The following is a 21520-nucleotide window of genomic DNA, read 5'->3' as shown; positions in this document are numbered from 1 at the left end:
CACAGACAGAGGCTGATATACAGCATACACAGCCACAGACAGAGGCTGATATACAGCATACACAGCCACAGACAGAGGCTGATATACAGCATACACAGCCACAGACAGAAGCTGATATACAGCATACACAGCCACAGACAGAGGCTGATATACAGCATACACAGCCACAGACAGAGGCTGATATACAGCATACACAGCCACAGACAGAGGCTGATATACAGCATACACAGCCACAGACAGAGGCTGATATACAGCATACACAGCCACAGACAGAGGCTGATATACAGCATACACAGCCACAGACAGAGGCTGATATACAGCATACACAGCCACAGACAGAGGCTGATATACAGCATACACAGCCACAGACAGAGGCTGATATACAGCATACACAGCCACAGACAGAGGCTGATACACAGCATACACAGCCACAGACAGAGGCTGATATACAGCATACACAGCCACTGACAGAGGCTGATATACAGCATACACAGCCACAGACAGAGGCTGATATACAGCATACACAGCCACAGACAGAGGCTGATATACAGTGTGACGTCTGCTTCTCGTTCTAGGGCTGATCAGTGTTTATAAAACAGAGACAAGTGCAAAGAAGTAATAAGAAATTTAATAATTCTGTACTTTCAAAAACATGCACGTGATCATTCTTGCAGACATCAATCCCTTTCTCTTAGAACCTTCAAATGAAAGTTTTATAGATTATGATTTCTCTGGTGTGATTTCACACACACGTAACAACATTGTCTTTCTTCTTCTTGTTGCGTAGACGTTTGATATCGAAGCGCGGAACGTACTTCTTCTTCTCGTTGCAAATGTATTTCAGTTTACACAAATGAAGATATGAAGGTGTGTTAATGTTCACAAAATATAAAGTAGACTACTCATCATGATAAACTCGATCTGGGTGACACTTGGGGACGTTGGTGGTTCCTTCCGTGGTTACCGCTGACGTTGCCCTTCCCACAGTGTTCACACGACATCATTTACACAAGCATTGTACACCCCTGTACACTTGCACCTTCTGCAACACACACGTGCAATATCTGTTATTATCAAGTATGATTTCCATCGATATCATTCAATTTGTTTCTCTAAAACAAACACAGAAACAAGAGTTCACAGACTGACACAAACACATGGAAAATGAACAATACCTGTGTTTTCCTGTGAATCAATAATGTTAAAATGCATTAGCGTGTTTTACCTGCGGTTAGTGGACCTTTGGAGATCGCAAAAATGTGGAAATCCGTCCACGGAAGGTGAAACATATGCTAGTGCAATCTATGTGGCTTCGTTGATTGCTGCCATCTTGGAGTCAATGAAACGGTCAGAGCATTGCATCCTAGCAACCTCAACTGAATATATGTACAGTTCATATTCACGAATTAATACCAATGCACGCTGTTTCCTTTTGTTCTCTTCTTTAAATTTCTTTCCATGAAGATAAACAAATTCTTGTCTTGTACGCTGGTTTGGACTAATGGCGCGAGCGTTGACGTCATATGTATACAGTGTCGTCATGACGTAGTCTCGGTCATTTAACCTCGTTTTGTGTACGCAACTAGTGAAGTCTCGATTAATATGAGAGAGGGAGTCGATACACGAATTCCATTCGTCACATAACCCCATGGATCAAGATAATTATCCTATCCCAAGTAGATAATTATTCATCGTACGACGCTCTGCTCATATAATCTGCACCGTGGTTGTCCTTCCCGGGGATAACACGTACGGTGAACTCGTATGGCTGCAGTTGGAGGGCCCATCTCATCAGACGAGGGTTGTTCGGTTGTCGTTGGAGATGTTTTAGTGGACGATGGTCTGTCTCAATGGTGAAGTGTTTCCCGTACAGATACTGTTCGAACTTTCCCACTCCCCAAACTGTAGCTAGGCATTCTTTTTCTACGGTGGCGTACCTACTTTCTGCTCCGTTGAACTTCTTGCTTTGATACGCGACAGGTCGTAGCGTCTCTTCGTGCTCTTGCATGAGAACAGCACCCATTCCTTTGTCGGAGGCGTCCGTCCTTAACACGAAAGGTTTGCTGTGGTCTGGCATACACAGCACAGGTTTCTGTGAGATTTTCTCTTTGAGTGTCTCAAAACTCCTTCTCGCTTCGTCGTTCCAGACAAGCTTGTCTGGGTTAAACTTCTTTGTCAGGTCGGTTAACGGAACAGCTATGTTCGCGTATGACTCGATGTAGGATCTGTAGAAGTTGCAGAGTCCTAGGAACGACCGTAGTTCCTTCTTCGTGGTGGGTGGGAGAGCGTCTTGAATCTTCTTGATCTTGTCGCTTTCTGGCCACCTTTTTCCACCTCCCACTTCGTGTCCGAGGTACGGCAACTCTGTGTAGCCTATGTAGCACTTGGAGGGTTTTGCCGCCAAATTGGCTTCTTGTAGCCTCTGTAGTACTGCCTTCAGAGCTGACATGTGCTCTTCCCAGGTTTCAGTTGCTATAAGCACGTCGTCCATGAAGTGGTGGACGTCTTTTCTTCTGATTGGATTGAGTAGCTTCCTCATCATGCGGTTAAACACCCCTGTCGCTGTTTTCAATCCAAATGGCATGTTGGCCCAACGAAATTGGCCCGCTGAAGTTGTGAATGCCGTCTTGTCTCTATCCTCCTCCTCTATTGGGATCGCCCAATATCCTTTCGTCAAGTCAAGCTTTGAAAAGTATTTCGCCTTTCCTAAACTTTGAAACAGATGGTCGACATCGGTGATGGGTTCAGCGTCGAACACTACCACGTTGTTCAGAGCTCTCAGATCAGAACAGAAACGGTACTTTCCGTCCTTCTTCTTTATCAGGACGATGGGAGAGTTGTATGGAGAGTTTGCAGGTTCGATGACATGCAACTTCAGCATTTCTTCAATTTCCTTTTCGACAGTTTCTACCATGGCGTGAGGTATGGGTCTGGGTTTCACAAAGACTGGTTTCTTCTCTGTCACTTCAATGGAACATTTTTCCAGGTTCGTCGTCTTTGGAACATCTGTTAGGAACTCTTCAAATTCTTCACAGATCATCTTCGCCTCTTTGACCTTTGCCTCGTCCAATTTCTCGTCGAAATGGATGTTCTTCACATTTTCGGTTCTTTGAGTTTCTAGGAGGGGTAACATCTTCTGAGTGTCATACTTGAAAATGTCATCGTCCATCGTGTTGTCCTCTTCCATGACAACAGCCACGACCTCTTCTCCTCCGTCTTCTTCATCACTTTCTTCTTCGTTTGAAGCAGGAACACTCGCTTGGGCAGATGAACTGGGATTGGGAGTGGCGGAACTCAATTCCCGTTCTTGGTACTCCTTGATGAGGTTGATGTGGTAGATCCGTGTTCTTCTGCCAACTTGGATCTTGTAGTCGAATTCATTCAACTTTTCCACAACCTTGTAGGGGCCTGACCATGTAAGTTCCAGCTTGTTGTTCTTCACAGGGCGTAGAAGTAGAACCCGTTTTCCGACTTCTATCGTCCTTGGTTTCGTTTTCTTGTTGAAGAAATGGGCTTGCTTGCTGGCCGCTTTCTTCAGGTTCTCACGTGCCACGTTGCACGTTTCTTCTATTCTGTTCCTGAGGTTGACTACATATTCCGCTGTAGTCTTCTGCTCCCCTGAGATTTCTTCTTCGGTCCATGTTTGGCGCAGCACTTGCATGGGTCCTTTGACAGATCTCCCATACAGCAGCTCAAACGGCGAAAATCCCATGCTTTCTTGTGGGGCTTCTCTGTATGCGAACAGGAGGGCGGGGATAAACGTGTCCCATTCCCTCGGTTGATCGATCGCTAACTTTTTCAGCATGCTCTTCAGTGTGGAGTTGAACCTTTCGACCAAACCATTCGCTTGAGGGTGAAACGGTGCGGTCATATGGTGTTTGATGCTGAGAAAGTCGTTCACTTCTTTCATCAGGTGGCTGGTGAACTGTGTGCCTTGGTCCGTTATCACTTCATCTGGGATTCCCAATCTGGTCCACATCTCCCAGAGAGCTTCAGCTACGGTGTCTGCTTGGATGTTTTTCAGGGCTACGGCTTCGGGGTATCGGGTAGCGTAGTCAACAGATACCAAGATGTATTGATTCTTGCTCTCCGACATAGGTTTGACCGGGCCGATGATATCCACCGCAACTCTCTTGAAAACTGAACTGATGGGTGGCATCCTTCCCAGAGGGACTTTCTTTGTCTGACTTTTCGGCGCAGTTCTTTGGCATGTGTCACAGGACAAGCAATACCTACGAATGTCTCCTGCACACCCTGGCCACCAGAATTCTGCTCTAATTCTGTCAGATGTTTTTCTTTGACCTAAGTGTCCTGCCATGGGGTGATCGTGACCAAATGAAAGAACTTTGTTCCTGAGTTTCTTCGGAACGATTACTAGTGAACGGTCGTTTCCGTGGCGATCTTTCGTTGTTCTATACAGGATTTCTTTCTTGTATGAATACCGTATCCCATTGATCCCTTCTGGAGAGTTGGCAAATTGCCTGATGGTCTTCAACGAAGGGTCACTTGCCTGTTCTCTCTTCAGATCAGCTGGCGAATACAGTCTTTCTTCTTCCTTGACTCCCTGTTTGTGGCTGCAGCTTGGTTTCTGGGCGTCCTCTGTCGCTTGTGCTCTCGTGGTAACAGCAGCTGCTGTCCCAGGGTACCATGCTGGGTCTCGAACAGGATATGTGGGAGTCAATTTCTTCTCTTTACCTAGTCCATACCATTTACCTATGAGGACAGGGTAAATTGGGTCGTCCATCACCGTTACTTCTGTCTCGGAGTCAAAGTAGGGTGAATCGATGTGCACCACGGCGGTGTGGTACATCTTCTTGGAGTCTTTCTCTGCCAGAGTAGTCTCCTTCATTTTCGCTGAATATGCCTCCTTTGGCACAAACTTTTTGCTGACAATGATACCAGTACATCCAGTGTCTCTCAAAGCGTTGACAATTGTTCCATTCAGCTTCACTGGTACCACTTCGGCACATTTCTTTTCCTTGCAATTTCCGCAAAGTTTTTCTAAGAGGATCGGTGTCTCAAGTGTATCTTTCTTCGATGAAACTGCACCTGCTGTGTCTCTTTTGTTTGGACAAAAACGAGAGACATGCCCTTGCAATTTACAAATGAAACAACATCCAGATGCTCGCAGTTTCTCTCTCTCGGCGTCACTCAACTTTGCCTTTAGAGTTTGATTTGCGGGTTTTGTTGATGGAGCAGCTATTCTTGTTTCTTCTTGGGGAGAACGACGTTTTTCAGGCTTGACGTACGTCGATGAAGTTTTGACGTTCGATCTAGATTGTTGATATGTGTTGGCTATCATCCCAATCTCTTTGGCGCTCTTAGGGTCTCTATCCCTAATGTGAACGGCGAGGTCAGGAGGAAGGGTGTCCAACACCTGCTCACGGACCAACAAATCTTTGAGATCTTTTACATCTTGGTCGCATTCTGCTAATTCCACCCACTTGTCTAGATACCGTTCTAGCTTCGTGATGTGCTCTTTATACGTGTCAGTGGCGCTTTTCTTGGTTTGGCGAAACTTCTTTCTATAATCTTCGCTAGTGAGTTGGAAGCCCTCATACAAAGCGTGTTTGAGAGTGTCGTAGTCATTAGCGTCTTCCTCGTTCAGCTTTGAGAAGATGACTCTCGCCTTACCCTTCAGAAAGTACACTACACGTGAAGCTTTTGCTGCATCACTCAGGTTACAGTCTCGAGCATAATGCTCGAACTGATGGAACCAGCTCTCGATGTCATCACGGTCGTCTAGAAAAGGAATCTTGGGCTTGAAACCATCATCTTCGCGAATACGTCCTGGCGAGTTGTTGTTCCTGTTGCCCTCTTGGTTGGCGTTCTGGATTTTCAACTGTTCCAGTTGGAATTGTCGTTCAGCGTCACGTTCTAGCCGTAGTCGTTCAGCGTCACGTTCTTGTCGTTCAGCATCACGTTCTAGCCGTTCAGCTTCACGTTCTCGTTCCTCGCGATCAAGAGTTTGTTGCTTCTCTTTCTGATCAAGAACAAATGCACGCAACTCGGCTCCTTCTAACCCCAACAACTGTCCTTCGGCCATTAGCTGTCTAGTCAACTCTAGCGGATCTACACTTGTGGACTGAGACATATTTACAGGTGACACGTCCGTGCACGCCTGTGGATCAACCTCTTCGTCGTTACGGTTGCTGTCAACTTGAAGAGAGAGATGAACACTCTCTTCTTCGTCAGCAGGAATTGGTAACGAGTCTATCACCTCTTCCCGATCGTTACCGACAGTAAGGGTTTTTCTTTCCTTCTTATCCGTGGTCACTATGGGAAGAGATTTGTCGGCCGGCTGTTTCCGTGCCAACTGGGCTGCGATGGTGGACTTTCTAAAATTATGAGCTGGAGAACTGTCGTCACTCATAAGTCACCTCGCGTATTATTCCAAAACGTACAAAATGTATGTTGCTCAAACACCGTCGAGCTACTAAATTTCGGATCAAATTACAAAAAGAAACAGTCGGGCATCGCCTTCGTGCACAAAATGCAAGTCCTAGTTTAGCTCTACTTCTACTGTACTTTGAAATAATTCTTCAACGTATGTTACGTTACGTTTCCACACAACCACCCAAAGAGTTATGTTTCCACGTTCTATCGTGAGTCAGTTTACTTCTATCTACCAACGAGAACTTACACTGTAAACTTTATTTGACTCTTTCTGGCGAAAAGATCAATCTTTCACTCGATCGAACGTTGAATATACAAGATGTATCAACTCAACTGTCAATTCGCATCATTTACTGTGTAGATTAATTTACAGCCACTTCTACAGCAAGTAAATACGACTGATATCCACAAGTCGATTATATAGGGCTTCACAGGGAAATACAGGTATTAATCCTTACCTCTTAGGTACCTGACTCCCACCAACCTCCCGCGTAATTTAGAACAAACTAAGGGGAATGATGGTTCCGATAGTACGTGCAAGAATACTATCACACTGATGAATTGGAACACCACAAATAAAATTGGGAGCTAACAAATCAAAAGTGGTCTCGCTAAATATTGATTTTTTAACGTGTCGTTTCAGCTGACAACACTTCCAGTTTTTATTTTACCGTGTGATAGGGCACACGTTGAGTTATAGATCTGTGATAAGTAATATAACTAAAGGTAAATAAATAAAAGACGATGGCGATGAAGTACGAACATATATACAATACAAATCGACATGCAGGAAACCTACAGCAATTTTGAAACGAGAAAAATTTGGAACGGCTGGATCGAAAGTAAAACGTTGATTCAATATCCCGTGACTCGAGCCCCCATTGTGACGTCTGCTTCTCGTTCTAGGGCTGATCAGTGTTTATAAAACAGAGACAAGTGCAAAGAAGTAATAAGAAATTTAATAATTCTGTACTTTCAAAAACATGCACGTGATCATTCTTGCAGACATCAATCCCTTTCTCTTAGAACCTTCAAATGAAAGTTTTATAGATTATGATTTCTCTGGTGTGATTTCACACACACGTAACAACATTGTCTTTCTTCTTCTTGTTGCGTAGACGTTTGATATCGAAGCGCGGAACGTACTTCTTCTTCTCGTTGCAAATGTATTTCAGTTTACACAAATGAAGATATGAAGGTGTGTTAATGTTCACAAAATATAAAGTAGACTACTCATCATGATAAACTCGATCTGGGTGACACTTGGGGACGTTGGTGGTTCCTTCCGTGGTTACCGCTGACGTTGCCCTTCCCACAGTGTTCACACGACATCATTTACACAAGCATTGTACACCCCTGTACACTTGCACCTTCTGCAACACACACGTGCAATATCTGTTATTATCAAGTATGATTTCCATCGATATCATTCAATTTGTTTCTCTAAAACAAACACAGAAACAAGAGTTCACAGACTGACACAAACACATGGAAAATGAACAATACCTGTGTTTTCCTGTGAATCAATAATGTTAAAATGCATTAGCGTGTTTTACCTGCGGTTAGTGGACCTTTGGAGATCGCAAAAATGTGGAAATCCGTCCACGGAAGGTGAAACATATGCTAGTGCAATCTATGTGGCTTCGTTGATTGCTGCCATCTTGGAGTCAATGAAACGGTCAGAGCATTGCATCCTAGCAACCTCAACTGAATATATGTACAGTTCATATTCACGAATTAATACCAATGCACGCTGTTTCCTTTTGCTCTCTTCTTTAAATTTCTTTCCATGAAGATAAACAAATTCTTGTCTTGTACGCTGGTTTGGACTAATGGCGCGAGCGTTGACGTCATATGTATACAGTGTCGTCATGACGTAGTCTCGGTCATTTAACCTCGTTTTGTGTACGCAACTAGTGAAGTCTCGATTAATATGAGAGAGGGAGTCGATACACGAATTCCATTCGTCACATACAGCATACACAGCCACAGACAGAGGCTGATATACAGCATACACAGCCACAGACAGAGGCTGATATACAGCATACACAGCCACAGACAGAGGCTGATATACAGCATACACAGCCACAGACAGAGGCTGATATACAGCATACACAGCCACAGACAGAGGCTGATATACAGCATACACAGCCACAGACAGAGGCTGATACACAGCATACACAGCCACAGACAGAGGCTGATATACAGCATACACAGCCACAGACAGAGGCTGATATACAGCATACACAGCCACAGACAGAGGCTGATATACAGCATACACAGCCACAGACAGAGGCTGATATACAGCATACACAGCCACAGACAGAAGCTGATATACAGCATACACAGCCACAGACAGAGGCTGATATACAGCATACACAGCCACAGACAGAGGCTGATATACAGCATACACAGCCACAGACAGAGGCTGATATACAGCATACACAGCCACAGACAGAGGCTGATATACAGCATACACAGCCACAGACAGAGGCTGATATACAGCATACACAGCCACAGACAGAGGCTGATATACAGCATACACAGCCACAGACAGAGGCTGATATACAGCATACACAGCCACAGACAGAGGCTGATATACAGCATACACAGCCACAGACAGAGGCTGATATACAGCATACACAGCCACAGACAGAGGCTGATATACAGCATACACAGCCACAGACAGAGGCTGATATACAGCATACACAGCCACAGACAGAGGCTGATATACAGCATACACAGCCACAGACAGAGGCTGATATACAGCATACACAGCCACAGACAGAGGCTGATATACAGCATACACAGCCACAGACAGAGGCTGATATACAGCATACACAGCCACAGACAGAGGCTGATATACAGCATACACAGCCACAGACAGAGGCTGATATACAGCATACACAGCCACAGACAGAGGCTGATATACAGCATACACAGCCACAGACAGAGGCTGATATACAGCATACACAGCCACAGACAGAGGCTGATATACAGCATACACAGCCACAGACAGAGGCTGATATACAGCATACACAGCCACAGACAGAGGCTGATATACAGCATACACAGCCACAGACAGAGGCTGATATACAGCATACACAGCCACAGACAGAGGCTGATATACAGCATACACAGCCACAGACAGAGGCTGATATACAGCATACACAGCCACAGACAGAGGCTGATATACAGCATACACAGCCACAGACAGAGGCTGATATACAGCATACACAGCCACAGACAGAGGCTGATATACAGCATACACAGCCACAGACAGAGGCTGATATACAGCATACACAGCCACAGACAGAGGCTGATATACAGCATACACAGCCACAGACAGAGGCTGATATACAGCATACACAGCCACAGACAGAGGCTGATATACAGCATACACAGCCACAGACAGAGGCTGATATACAGCATACACAGCCACAGACAGAGGCTGATATACAGCATACACAGCCACAGACAGAGGCTGATATACAGCATACACAGCCACAGACAGAGGCTGATATACAGCATACACAGCCACAGACAGAGGCTGATATACAGCATACACAGCCACAGACAGAGGCTGATATACAGCATACACAGCCACAGACAGAGGCTGATATACAGCATACACAGCCACAGACAGAGGCTGATATACAGCATACACAGCCACAGACAGAGGCTGATATACAGCATACACAGCCACAGACAGAGGCTGATATACAGCATACACAGCCACAGACAGAGGCTGATATACAGCATACACAGCCACAGACAGAGGCTGATATACAGCATACACAGCCACAGACAGAGGCTGATATACAGCATACACAGCCACAGACAGAGGCTGATATACAGCATACACAGCCACAGACAGAGGCTGATATACAGCATACACAGCCACAGACAGAGGCTGATATACAGCATACACAGCCACAGACAGAGGCTGATATACAGCATACACAGCCACAGACAGAGGCTGATATACAGCATACACAGCCACAGACAGAGGCTGATATACAGCATACACAGCCACAGACAGAGGCTGATATACAGCATACACAGCCACAGACAGAGGCTGATATACAGCATACACAGCCACAGACAGAGGCTGATATACAGCATACACAGCCACAGACAGAGGCTGATATACAGCATACACAGCCACAGACAGAGGCTGATATACAGCATACACAGCCACAGACAGAGGCTGATATACAGCATACACAGCCACAGACAGAAGCTGATATACAGCATACACAGCCACAGACAGAGGCTGATATACAGCATACACAGCCACAGACAGAGCTGATATACAGCATACACAGCCACAGACAGAGGCTGATATACAGCATACACAGCCACAGACAGAGGCTGATATACAGCATACCCAGCCACAGACAGAGGCTGATATACAGCATACACAGCCACAGACAGAGGCTGATATACAGCATACACAGCCACAGACAGAGGCTGATATACAGCATACACAGCCACAGACAGAGGCTGATACACAGCCACAGACAGAGGCTGATATACAGCATACACATACAGACAGAGGCTGATATACATGCATACACATACATACAGACAGACAGACAGAGGCTGATATACATGCATACACATACATACAGAGGCTGATATACAGCATACACATACATACAGAGGCTGATATACAGCATACACATACATACAGACTGACAGAGGCTGCTATACAGCATATTACACATACATACAGACTGACAGAGGCTGATATACATGCATACACATACATACAGACTGACAGAGGCTGATATACATGCATACACATACATACAGACTGACAGAGGCTGATATACAACATACACATACATACAGACTGCCAAAGGCTACACAAGATTTAGTGTGTGACAATGTGGTGGTGCTTTGAAGAGCGCCCTACAGGTTTAGCAGTGAAATGTTCGGCATAAGTTGCCGATTTGAAATTGTTACAGCTTCTCTTGTGGCCTCAAAACTTGGTTGTACAATTGGGTTTTAAGTTAACCTTTTTTGTTTCACCATGTGGTTTCTTCACTCACGTATGTGTGTGTGTATCACAGGGTGTGTGTGTGTGTGTGTGTGTGTTTAGTTATTCTCAAAGGTAAAGGTCAGACTGGACATCACATGTGTGTGACTGACATGTGGGGCAGGTTGAGTGGCCAGGTCAGCATAGAGAGAGTGTTGCTCGTTGACCAGCGCCACCTCACGACTCATTGACCCAACTAGGCCATCACCTTGCGCTCTATGTTGTAGTTGTACTCACACAAGACTGAGCGCAGCAGACAAGGACAGAAAGATGTTGTTGTACTGACACAAGGCTGAGCACACCAGACAGGGACAGAAAGATGTTGTAGTTGTACTGACACAAGGCTGAGCGCAGCACACAGGGACAGAAAGATGTTGTAGTTGTACTGACACAAGACTGAGCACAGCAGACAGGGACAGAAAGATGTTGTAGTTGTACTGACACAAGGCTGAGCACAGCAGACAAGGACAGAAAGATGTTGTAGTTGTACTGACACAAGGCTGAGCACAGCAGACAGGGACAGAAAGATGTTGTAGTTGTACTGACACAAGGCTGAGCACAGCAGACAAGGACAGAAAGATGTTGTAGTTGTACTGACACAAGGCTGAGCACAGCAGACAGGGACAGAAAGATGTTGTAGTTGTACTGACACAAGACTGAGCACAGCAGACAAGGACATAAAGATGTTGTAGTTGTACTGACACAACACTGAGCACAGCAGACAGGGACAGAAAGATGTTGTAGTTGTACTGACACAAGGCTGAGCACAGCAGACAAGGACAGAAAGATGTTGTAGTTGTACTGACACAAGGCTGAGCACAGCAGACAGGGACAGAAAGATGTTGTAGTTGTACTGACACAACACTGAGCACAGCAGACAGGGACAGAAAGATGTTGTAGTTGTACTGACACAAGGCTGAGCACAGCAGACAGGGACAGAAAGATGTTGTAGTTGTACTGACACAACACTGAGCACAGCAGACAAGGACTGACAGAAAGATGTTGTAGTTGTACTGACACAACACTGAGCACAGCAGACAGGGACAGAAAGATGTTGTAGTTGTACTGACACAAGACTGAGCACAGCAGACAAGGACTGACAGAAAGATGTTGTAGTTGTACTGACACAACACTGAGCACAGCAGACAGGGACAGAAAGATGTTGTAGTTGTACTGACACAAGGCTGAGCACAGCAGACAGGGACAGAAAGATGTTGTAGTTGTACTGACACAAGACTGAGCACAGCAGACAAGGACAGAAAGATGGTGTAGTTGTACTGACACAAGGCTGAGCACAGCAGACAGGGACAGAAAGATGTTGTAGTTGTACTGACACAAGACTGAGCACAGCACACAGGGACAGAAAGATGTTGTAGTTGTACTGACACAAGGCTGAGCACAGCAGACAAGGACAGAAAGATGTTGTAGTTGTACTGACACAAGACTGAGCACAGCAGACAGGGACAGAAAGATGTTGTAGTTGTACTGACACAAGACTGAGCACAGCAGACAGGGACAGAAAGATGTTGTAGTTGTACTGACACAAGGCTGAGCACAGCAGACAGGGACAGAAAGATGTTGTAGTTGTACTGACACAAGACTGAGCACAGCAGACAAGGACAGAAAGATGTTGTAGTTGTACTGACACAAGGCTGAGTACAGCAGACAGGGACAGAAAGATGGTGTAGTTGTACTGACACAAGGCTGAGTACAGCAGACAGGGACAGAAAGATGTTGTAGTTGTACTGACACAAGGCTGAGCACACCAGACAGGGACAGAAAGATGTTGTAGTTGTACTGACACAAGACTGAGCACAGCACACAGGGACAGAAAGATGTTGTAGTTGTACTGACACAAGACTGAGCACAGCACACAGGGACATAAAGATGTTGTTGTACTGACACAAGGCTGAGCACACCAGACAGGGACAGAAAGATGTTGTAGTTGTACTGACACAACACTGAGCACAGCAGACAGGGACAGAAAGATGTTGTAGTTGTACTGACACACGAGAGCCTGTATCTCCCGGTAGCTCCACAGTCCTTGCAAATCCCTGCAATCAAACTAATTAAATCTCAACGAAAGACATTGCCCAGGGCTACACCCTAAAACCTTCAGAGAAAAAAGTAATCTTTTTATATTTAGTCAAATTTTGTTTCTTCCGGTAGTTTAGCAGCCTTGAACAAGCGGCCTGTTTCCCTGGAACTCTGTGATAGTAAACATGCTCTGATTACTGCGATGGCGACACGCAGCATTCCTGGAATTCATCGCCAAATGTTTGGGTTTTGACTGAAAACATGGGGAGAATTGTGTTAATGGAGTAAACTGCGGAGCCCAAGATGGGGATCAGTGCGAGCAATCTCGGGAAGAATCTGAGCCTTGAGGATGTTTTGGGGGGTAGATAGTTGCACACCTTTGGCACGAGACGTACAGGACTGCACGAGTGTGTGTTTGGTTTGCGTAAGAATTACGGTTGTGAAACCGAATTGGGTGGAGACCGTGGGTGGTGATGGATGAGGCGTTGACACGTGCAGGGGAGGGGGGAGGGGCTGGAAAGGGGGTGAACAAGCAGCGGAGAGAAACTGTGATACAAACAGAATTGGGGGGGGGGGGGTTAGAAGCCGCGCTAAAACTGAAAAGAGAGAGAGAGAGAAGAGAGAGAGAGAGAGAGAGAGAGAGAGAGAGAGAGTCTTTGCGTGCGTGCGTTTGTCACATTGTGTGTGTGTGTGAAGATTAGGGGTTTGGGCAGCAGGAGAGGAGAGTGAGGGGGATATTGGGGTGACGAGGATTTTGGATGAAGAGAGATAATGTGAGTGTCTAGACTGTGTGAGAGAGAGAGAGAGAGAGAGAGAGAGATAATGTGAGTGTCTAGACTGAGAGAGAGAGAGAGAGAGAGAGAGAGAGGGAGGGACAGAGAGAGAGAGAGAGAAAGAGAGAGAGAGATTTCCTGCGTTTGATTCTAGTTCCAGACTTTAATTTTTCCTGGCAGAAAAGTAATCATTTACCCCTCGTGTACACACATCTTCCAGAAACTTGCATTTCCTGACTTTTTATAATCCGCATTGCCTGCCTCTCTTCCATTAAAACAAACACCAACAAACTGGTGCAAGTTGTGTTTAAAACTTGTGTAGAGATGCAGTGTTTACAGTGCCGATTGTGGCGGGCTGCTGTGGCACGGCTGTTGACCGAGAGAGGAGGCGGGGGGGGGGGGGGGGGGGGGGGGGGGCTTGAGCGTGCTGTTTACAGGTTGATCGAAATCGTGTCTGCTGCCGGCAAGTACTGGCACTTTACAGGCACCTGGGGATAAACTCTGTTTTATTCTCTTCTGCACTGTACTAGCTCTCTTTGTCTCATCTTTGTTTTCTGGCCCTCGTCATGCATCAAAACGTCTTTCTAGCATAACTAGATTTAAAAGAGCCGTGCTTCCCATACTAGGTTAGTAAGTTCATGAATCCTGGTGGTTATACAGAATTATGGTTGTTGAGAATAGTCTTGCAATTTCATTCGACAGCTATGAAAAAAAAATAAACACTTTTCTTTGCGCAATGAGCGGACGTCTACTGAAATCTGAATTATAACCAATGCAACAAATGATGATAATAATGAAATGACTTGAGAATGAATGTCCTATGCTGTGGCAACAACAGCCCGGGTCATGACCTTTTTGGAATGCTTTCTTTGTTATTGTGCACACATTGTGCTCGTCCTAGAATGACTTCAAGAGGAGATTGTTCAGCCTTCCAGCAGCTTTAATTAAAGGTCAAGTAGTGAAAGAGCTGTCTCACGGAAGCGGAGAAAGCCTGGTCCCAGCTCGTTACTGCAGGCTCGTGACAGGGTCAATCACACACGGCGTGGTCACGCGCCCTCCAAACACTGTGTTACATCACACCAAATAGTGTGTTACATCACACCAAATACTGTGTTACATCACACCAAATAGTGTGTTACATCACACCAAATACTGTGTTACATCACACCAAATATTGTTTTACATCTCACCAAGCATTGTGTTACATCTCACCACCCACTGGCCTGTGTAGGACAATAACACACTGGTCAGTCTGATATCGCGGTGTATAACTGGACTAGACACTCTACCAACGTGCCTCGCACGCCCGCCAAACAATACAGGCCATTGGCAAAGACCTGTGCTGTGGAATCATTTTGTGGGAGATTTGTGTAAACATTGCTCACTGGCTAGTGTTCAGAAGAGACTGGTGGTATGTGCAACACTAACCATAGACCAAATAGCCTGGACCGCCAACTCGTCACGTGACCCTTCGAGGTTACGACGCTCGACTTTCAGGGGCGCGTCACGTCCGGTTTGAAAGGCGAGCGATTCGAAGACAGTGAAAAGAAAGCACGCTCCAGTTATGTGTGACAATGGGAGGTGACAATGAACTGGATTTTCCAAAACTCCAAACTAAACTTAACAAAACTCATCGAAAAACATGTTCCAAATGCACTTTTGCTGAGTTATTTTTGCATTTTCAGAACTTACCTCGGCAACTTCGTCCATGTTTACAATCGACACCGGATATCACGTCCCCCTGATTTCTGAAAGGCTTGTAAGCGTAGGTTCCTAAATGCGAGAGGCCGCTACCTCGTAATAGAGAGAAAGAGCGGAGAGAGAGCTAGTTGGCGGTCCAGGATAAATGGTCTATGTACTAAGACAGCGAGAGTGTGGACGTAATCACCGTGAGATATGCTCACTTCACTGTGCGTGCGCTTCATGTCTTGCTCTCCTCCTTCTTCTTATCACCATAAACACGGATAGATAGTTGATGTGTCGAATAGTCGATGTATGCAATGGTCAATGTATTCAATTGTCATTGCATCTAATAAGGCATTAGCAGGGCTAACACCTTTCCGGTTCTCGCCGGAAATCCGGTTTTTGAAAACTGTTAAAACCGGAAAATCCGGTTTGTTAAAGTAAAACTTAATTATTTTGTTTTAGTTTGGATGGTTGTTGGAGGCAAAATGTGTATTATTTTAATCATCTATTAACATACATTTTGGTACCAGGAGAGGCTGTTCTTTGCCGCTGCCGCCGTGGACCCTGGCCTTTCAAGTTTTTCACTTTTTGTGTGTGTTAGCCCTTCATTAGTCAATGTGTCCAGGGGATGTTGTATTTAGCATGGATCAGTGTAGGAATCCATCGATCCTTGAATCCTTTGACCCATGGATCCAACAGCAAACACTGCAGCCGTATGTGCCCAAGAGACCCAAGAATCGACAGGTACTGTGGCCCAATGGAGTTCTATGAAAGCCAGATTCATACGTATATCTGAACGCTTCCTTGGCTCTTGCGGTCAGTTGATCTATGGGCCCTTGGGGACACCGTCCTTTGGTCAGTTGATCTTTGGGCCCTTGGGGACATCGTCCTTTGGTCAGTTGATCTATGGGCCCTTGGGGACACAGTCCTTTGGTCAGTTGATCTATGGGCCCTTGGGGACACAGTCCTTTGGTCAGTTGATCTTTGGGCCCTTGGGGACACCGTCCTTTGGTCAGTTGATCTATGGGCCCTTGGGGACACCGTCCTTTGGTCAGTTGATCTTTGGGCCCTTGGGGACACCGTCCTTTGGTCAGTTGATCTTTGCGTGTCTGCGTGTTTAGGTGTATTCAGCCACCTGCACTTATGGCAGAATGACCAAGGTCTTTTACGTGCCATTGTGATGACACGGGGGTGGGACATGGCTTCCGTCTCTGGGTCTGCACATAAAGTTGACCCGTGTCCGTCCCGGCCCGAATTCGATCCTGCGACCTTCCGATCACAAGTCCAGTGCTCTACCAACTGAGCTACCGGGCTGTGTGTGTGTGTGTGGGGGGGTGTAATCTCCCACTTGTCGAATGAACACGCTCCTGGGAACATTTTGAAACAGATTGTAGCTGTTTGTTATTTGGATTGTTTGTCTTTTACCTCTAGTCCTGGCAGTCGTCATCTGCGTCTTCGTTATTCTTCCTCTCGGCTTTCAATCTTTCTCCTTTTTTGTTTCTTTTTACATTTAGTCAAGTTTTGACTAAATGTTTTAACGTAGAGGGGGGAATCGAGATGAGGGTCGTGGTGTATGTGCGTGTGTGTGTGTGTGTGTGTGTATGTGTGTCTGTGTGTGTGTGTGTGTGTGTGTAGAGCGATTTAGACCAAACTACTGGACCGATCTTTATGAAATTTGACGTGAGAGTTCCTGGGAATGATATCCCCGGACGTTTTTTTCTTTTTTTCGATAAGTATCTTTGATGACGTCATATCCGGCTTTTTGTAAAAGTTGAGGCGGCACTGTCACACCCTCATTTTTCAATCAAATTGATTGAAATTTTGGCCCAGCAATCTTCGACGAAGGCCGGACTTCGGTATTGCATTTCAGCTTGGTGGCTTAAAAATTAATTAATGACTTTGGTCATTAAAAATCTGAAAATTGTAAAAAAAAAATTGTTTTTAAAACGATCCAAATTTACGTTTATCTTATTCTTCATCATTTTCTGATTCCAAAAACATGTAAATATGTTATATTTGGATTAAAAACAAGCTCTGAAAATTAAAAATACAAAAATTATTATTAAAATAAAATTTCCGAAATCGATTTAAAAACAATTTCATCTTATTTCTTGTGGGTTTCTGATTCCAAAAACATATAGATGTGATATGTTTGGATTAAAAACACGCTCAGAAAGTTAAAAAGAATAGAGATAAAGAAAAGCGTGCTATCCTTCTCAGCGCAACTCCTACCCCGCTCTTCTTGTCAATTTCACTACCATTGCATCGAGCGGTGGACTGACGATGCTACGAGTATACGCTCTTGCTGTAAAAATGCAGTGAGTTCAGTTTCATTCTGTTAGTCGACAGCTTGACTAAATGTTGTAATTTCGCCTTACGCGACTTGTTTGTTTCTTTGATTGTTTTTGTTTTTCTAAAATTATTATTGTTTTAGAGGGAAGGGTAGTTAAGACGGAACTGGGGAAGGGGGGGGGGGGGGGGGGGGTGTCGCGTGTTTGAGGTCAAAACGCAGCGCGCATGGAGTGTGTTTAGGGGTGATAACGTCATGCTTGAGGTCAGGGGGCTGAACACCAGGATTCCCGCTGGTGTAACACGCCGCGTTGTGTTTTTCTGCCTCCATCACCACAGGCGTTGCAAGTGACACCAAGAGTACAGAGTGATTGTGCTATATCTTTCAACAATAGATCAATTTCGGAAATTTCTCCGTCGAGTTTTTATGGGCTGTGGACATATTTAGTGAACGCTGCGTAGCATACACATCAGAGTTAGATGTTCGTCCCGATCTCAGGAGTAAAGCCGATCGGAAGCGTGGAACATGCCCCGGATGTTGTGAAAAGCATTTCCTGGGTACCGGGGCTCTTCCTCTTCCAGACCGCTGCACATCTTGGCAGAGTTATTTCCGGAAAACGTCTATTCTTCTGAGCATTGTTCATGTAGACAAAGCGAGTTGTGCTCCCGATTCCTGTGATTTCACCAGCTGATGTTTGTATCGGGTTGTGTCACTGGTCTTAGCGATAAGCCGGTCGAATTCCGTAAGGTTCAGCTGTGTGTCGGATTAACCGTGAATCGTTCATCTTGCATTCTCTTCCTCTTGTCCTGCTCGTCTCCTGTTACTTACTCTTGCATGAACTCTGAATAAATGTAGTTCTTTGATTTTGTCCATATTCAGGTCAAAGCTGTGGCAAAACTAAGTGACTCTTAGTCTTACAATTTGTGTAAGGGAAAACGAGAGCGGTGAAGAGAGAGAGAGAGAGAGAGAGAGAGAGAGAGAGAGAGAGAGAGAGAGAGAGAGAGAGAGAGAGAGAGAGAGAGAGAGAGAGAGAGAGAGAGAGAGAGAGAGAGAGAGAGAGAGGGAGAGAGAGAGACTGAGAAAGAGAGAGGGGAGAGAGAGAGAGAGAGGGAGAGAGAGAGAGAGAGAAAGAGGGAGGAGAGAGGGAGAGAGAGAGGGAGAGAGAGAGACAGAGAGAGAGTGGGAGAGAGAGAGAGAGGGAGAGAGAGAGAGAGAGAGAGAGAGAGCGAGAGAGAGAGCGAGAGAGAGAGAGAGAGAGAGAGAGAGAGAGAGCGAGAGAGAGAGAGAGAGAGACAGAGAGACAGAGAAACAGAGAGAGTGAGAGAGAGAGAGAGACAGAGAGAGAGAGAGACAGAGAGAGAGAGAGAGAGAGAGAGACAGAGAGAGAGAGAGAGAGAGAGAGAGAGAGAGAGAGAGAGAGAGAGAGAGAGAGAGAGAGAGAGAGAGAGAGAGAGAGAGGGCGAGAGCGAGACAGGGCGAGAGCGAGACAGGGCGAGAGAGAGACAGAGAGAGAGAGAGACAGAGAGAGAGAGAGACAGAGAGAGAGAGAGAGACAAAGAGAGAGAAACAGAGAGAGAGAGAGAGCGAGAGACAGACAGACAGAGAGAGAGAGACGGAGAGAGAGAGAGACAGAGAGAGAGACAGAGAGAGAGACAGAGAGAGAGACAGAGAGAGAGAGAGAGACAGAGAGAGAGAGAGAGAGAGAGAGAGAGAGAGACAGAGAGAGAGACAGAGAGAGAGAGACAGAGAGAGAGAGAGAGAGAGAGAGAGAGAGAGAGAGAGAGAGAGAGAGAGAGAGAGAGAGAGAGAGAGAGAGAGAGAGAGACAGAGAGAGAGAGAGACAGAAAGAGAGAGAGAGACAGAAAGAGAGAGAGACAGACAGACAGAGAGAGAGACAGAGAGAGAGACAGACAGAGAGAGAGAGACAGAGAGAGAGAGAGAGAGAGAGAGAGAGAGAGAGAGAGAGAGAGAGAGAGAGAGAGAGAGAGAGAGAGCGAGTAAGTGGATCGTTTGCTCGTTAGTGTTGCTCCCCCCTCTCCAGTCTTTCTCTCATGTCACTCTTCCCCCCTGTGTGTGCTATCTGTTAAAACAGTGAGAGTTGATCCGTGGAGGGGGAAGGAGCAGATTGTGCAACGGTCACGTTGCGTTGTGCCTGGCTTATCACAGTCAGCAGGAAAACCTATCTTCTCACTTCCCCTTCCCACACCCCTTCACCCAACTTCCATCTTCCAGGCTCTAGATACTCCCTTCCCACACCCCTTCATCCAACTTCCATCTTCCAGGCTCAAGATACTCCCTTCCCACACCCCTTCACCCAACTTCCATCTTCCAGGCTCTAGATACTCCCTTCCCACATCCCTTTACCCAACTTCCATCTTCCAGGCTCTAGATACTCCCTTCCCACACCCCTTTACCCAACTTCCATCTTCCAGGCTCTAGATACTCCCTTCCCACACCCCTTCACCCAACTTCCATCTTCCAGGCTCTAGATACTCCCTTCCCACACCCCTTTACCCAACTTCCATCTTCCAGGCTCTAGATACTCCCTTCCCACACCCCTTCACCCAACTTCCATCTTCCAGGCTCTAGATACTCCCTTCCCACATCCCTTTACCCAACTTCCATCTTCCAGGCTCTAGATACTCCCTTCCCACACCCCTTCACCCAACTTCCATCTTCCAGGCTCTAGATACTCCCTTCCCACACCCCTTTACCCAACTTCCATCTTCCAGGCTCTAGATACTCCCTTCCCACACCCCTTCACCCAACTTCCATCTTCCAGGCTCTAGATACTCCCTTCCCACACCCCTTCACCCAACTTCCATCTTCCAGGTTCTAGATACTCCCTTCCCACACCCCTTCACCCAACTTCCATCTTCCAGGCTCTAGATACTCCCTTCCCACACCCCTTTACCCAACTTCCATCTTCCAGGCTCTAGATACTCCCTTCCCACACCCCTTCACCCAACTTCCATCTTCCAGGCTCTAGATACTCCCTTCCCACACCCCTTTACCCAACTTCCATCTTCCAGGCTCTAGATAGTCCCTTCCCACACCCCTTTACCCAACTTCCATCTTCCAGGCTCTAGATACTCCCTTCCCACACCCCTTCACCCAACTTCCATCTTCCAGGCTCTAGATACTCCCTTCCCACACCCCTTCACCCAACTTCCATCTTCCAGGCTCTAGATACTCCCTTCCCACACCCCTTTACCCAACTTCCATCTTCCAGGCTCTAGATACTCCCTTCCCACACCCCTTCACCCAACTTCCATCTTCCAGGCTCTAGATACT

General features: G+C 46.0%; 1 protein-coding gene and 2 long non-coding RNA genes across 3 annotated transcripts in view; 1 reads left to right on the top strand and 2 right to left on the bottom strand.

The window, feature by feature from the left end:
- Nucleotides 1–21520, top strand: part of LOC138977936 (activated CDC42 kinase 1-like) — a 105611-nt gene that overhangs the window by 4553 nt on the left and 79538 nt on the right. The gene's annotated exons all lie outside the window — the stretch shown is intronic.
- LOC138977935 (uncharacterized) lies at nucleotides 611–1429 on the bottom strand. Its single transcript, XR_011459523.1, has 2 exons — nucleotides 1226–1429; nucleotides 611–1042 (listed from the first exon to the last, which is right to left on the bottom strand). It is a non-coding gene; the product is annotated as an uncharacterized lncRNA (long non-coding RNA).
- Nucleotides 7338–8362, bottom strand: LOC138977934 (uncharacterized). Its single transcript, XR_011459522.1, has 2 exons — nucleotides 7953–8362; nucleotides 7338–7769 (listed from the first exon to the last, which is right to left on the bottom strand). It is a non-coding gene; the product is annotated as an uncharacterized lncRNA (long non-coding RNA).

This window comes from Littorina saxatilis, linkage group LG10, assembly GCF_037325665.1.
Source record: "Littorina saxatilis isolate snail1 linkage group LG10, US_GU_Lsax_2.0, whole genome shotgun sequence".
NCBI classification, from domain to species: Eukaryota; Metazoa; Mollusca; class Gastropoda; order Littorinimorpha; family Littorinidae; genus Littorina; species Littorina saxatilis.
This window is presented reverse-complemented; position numbering and strand designations above follow the sequence as displayed.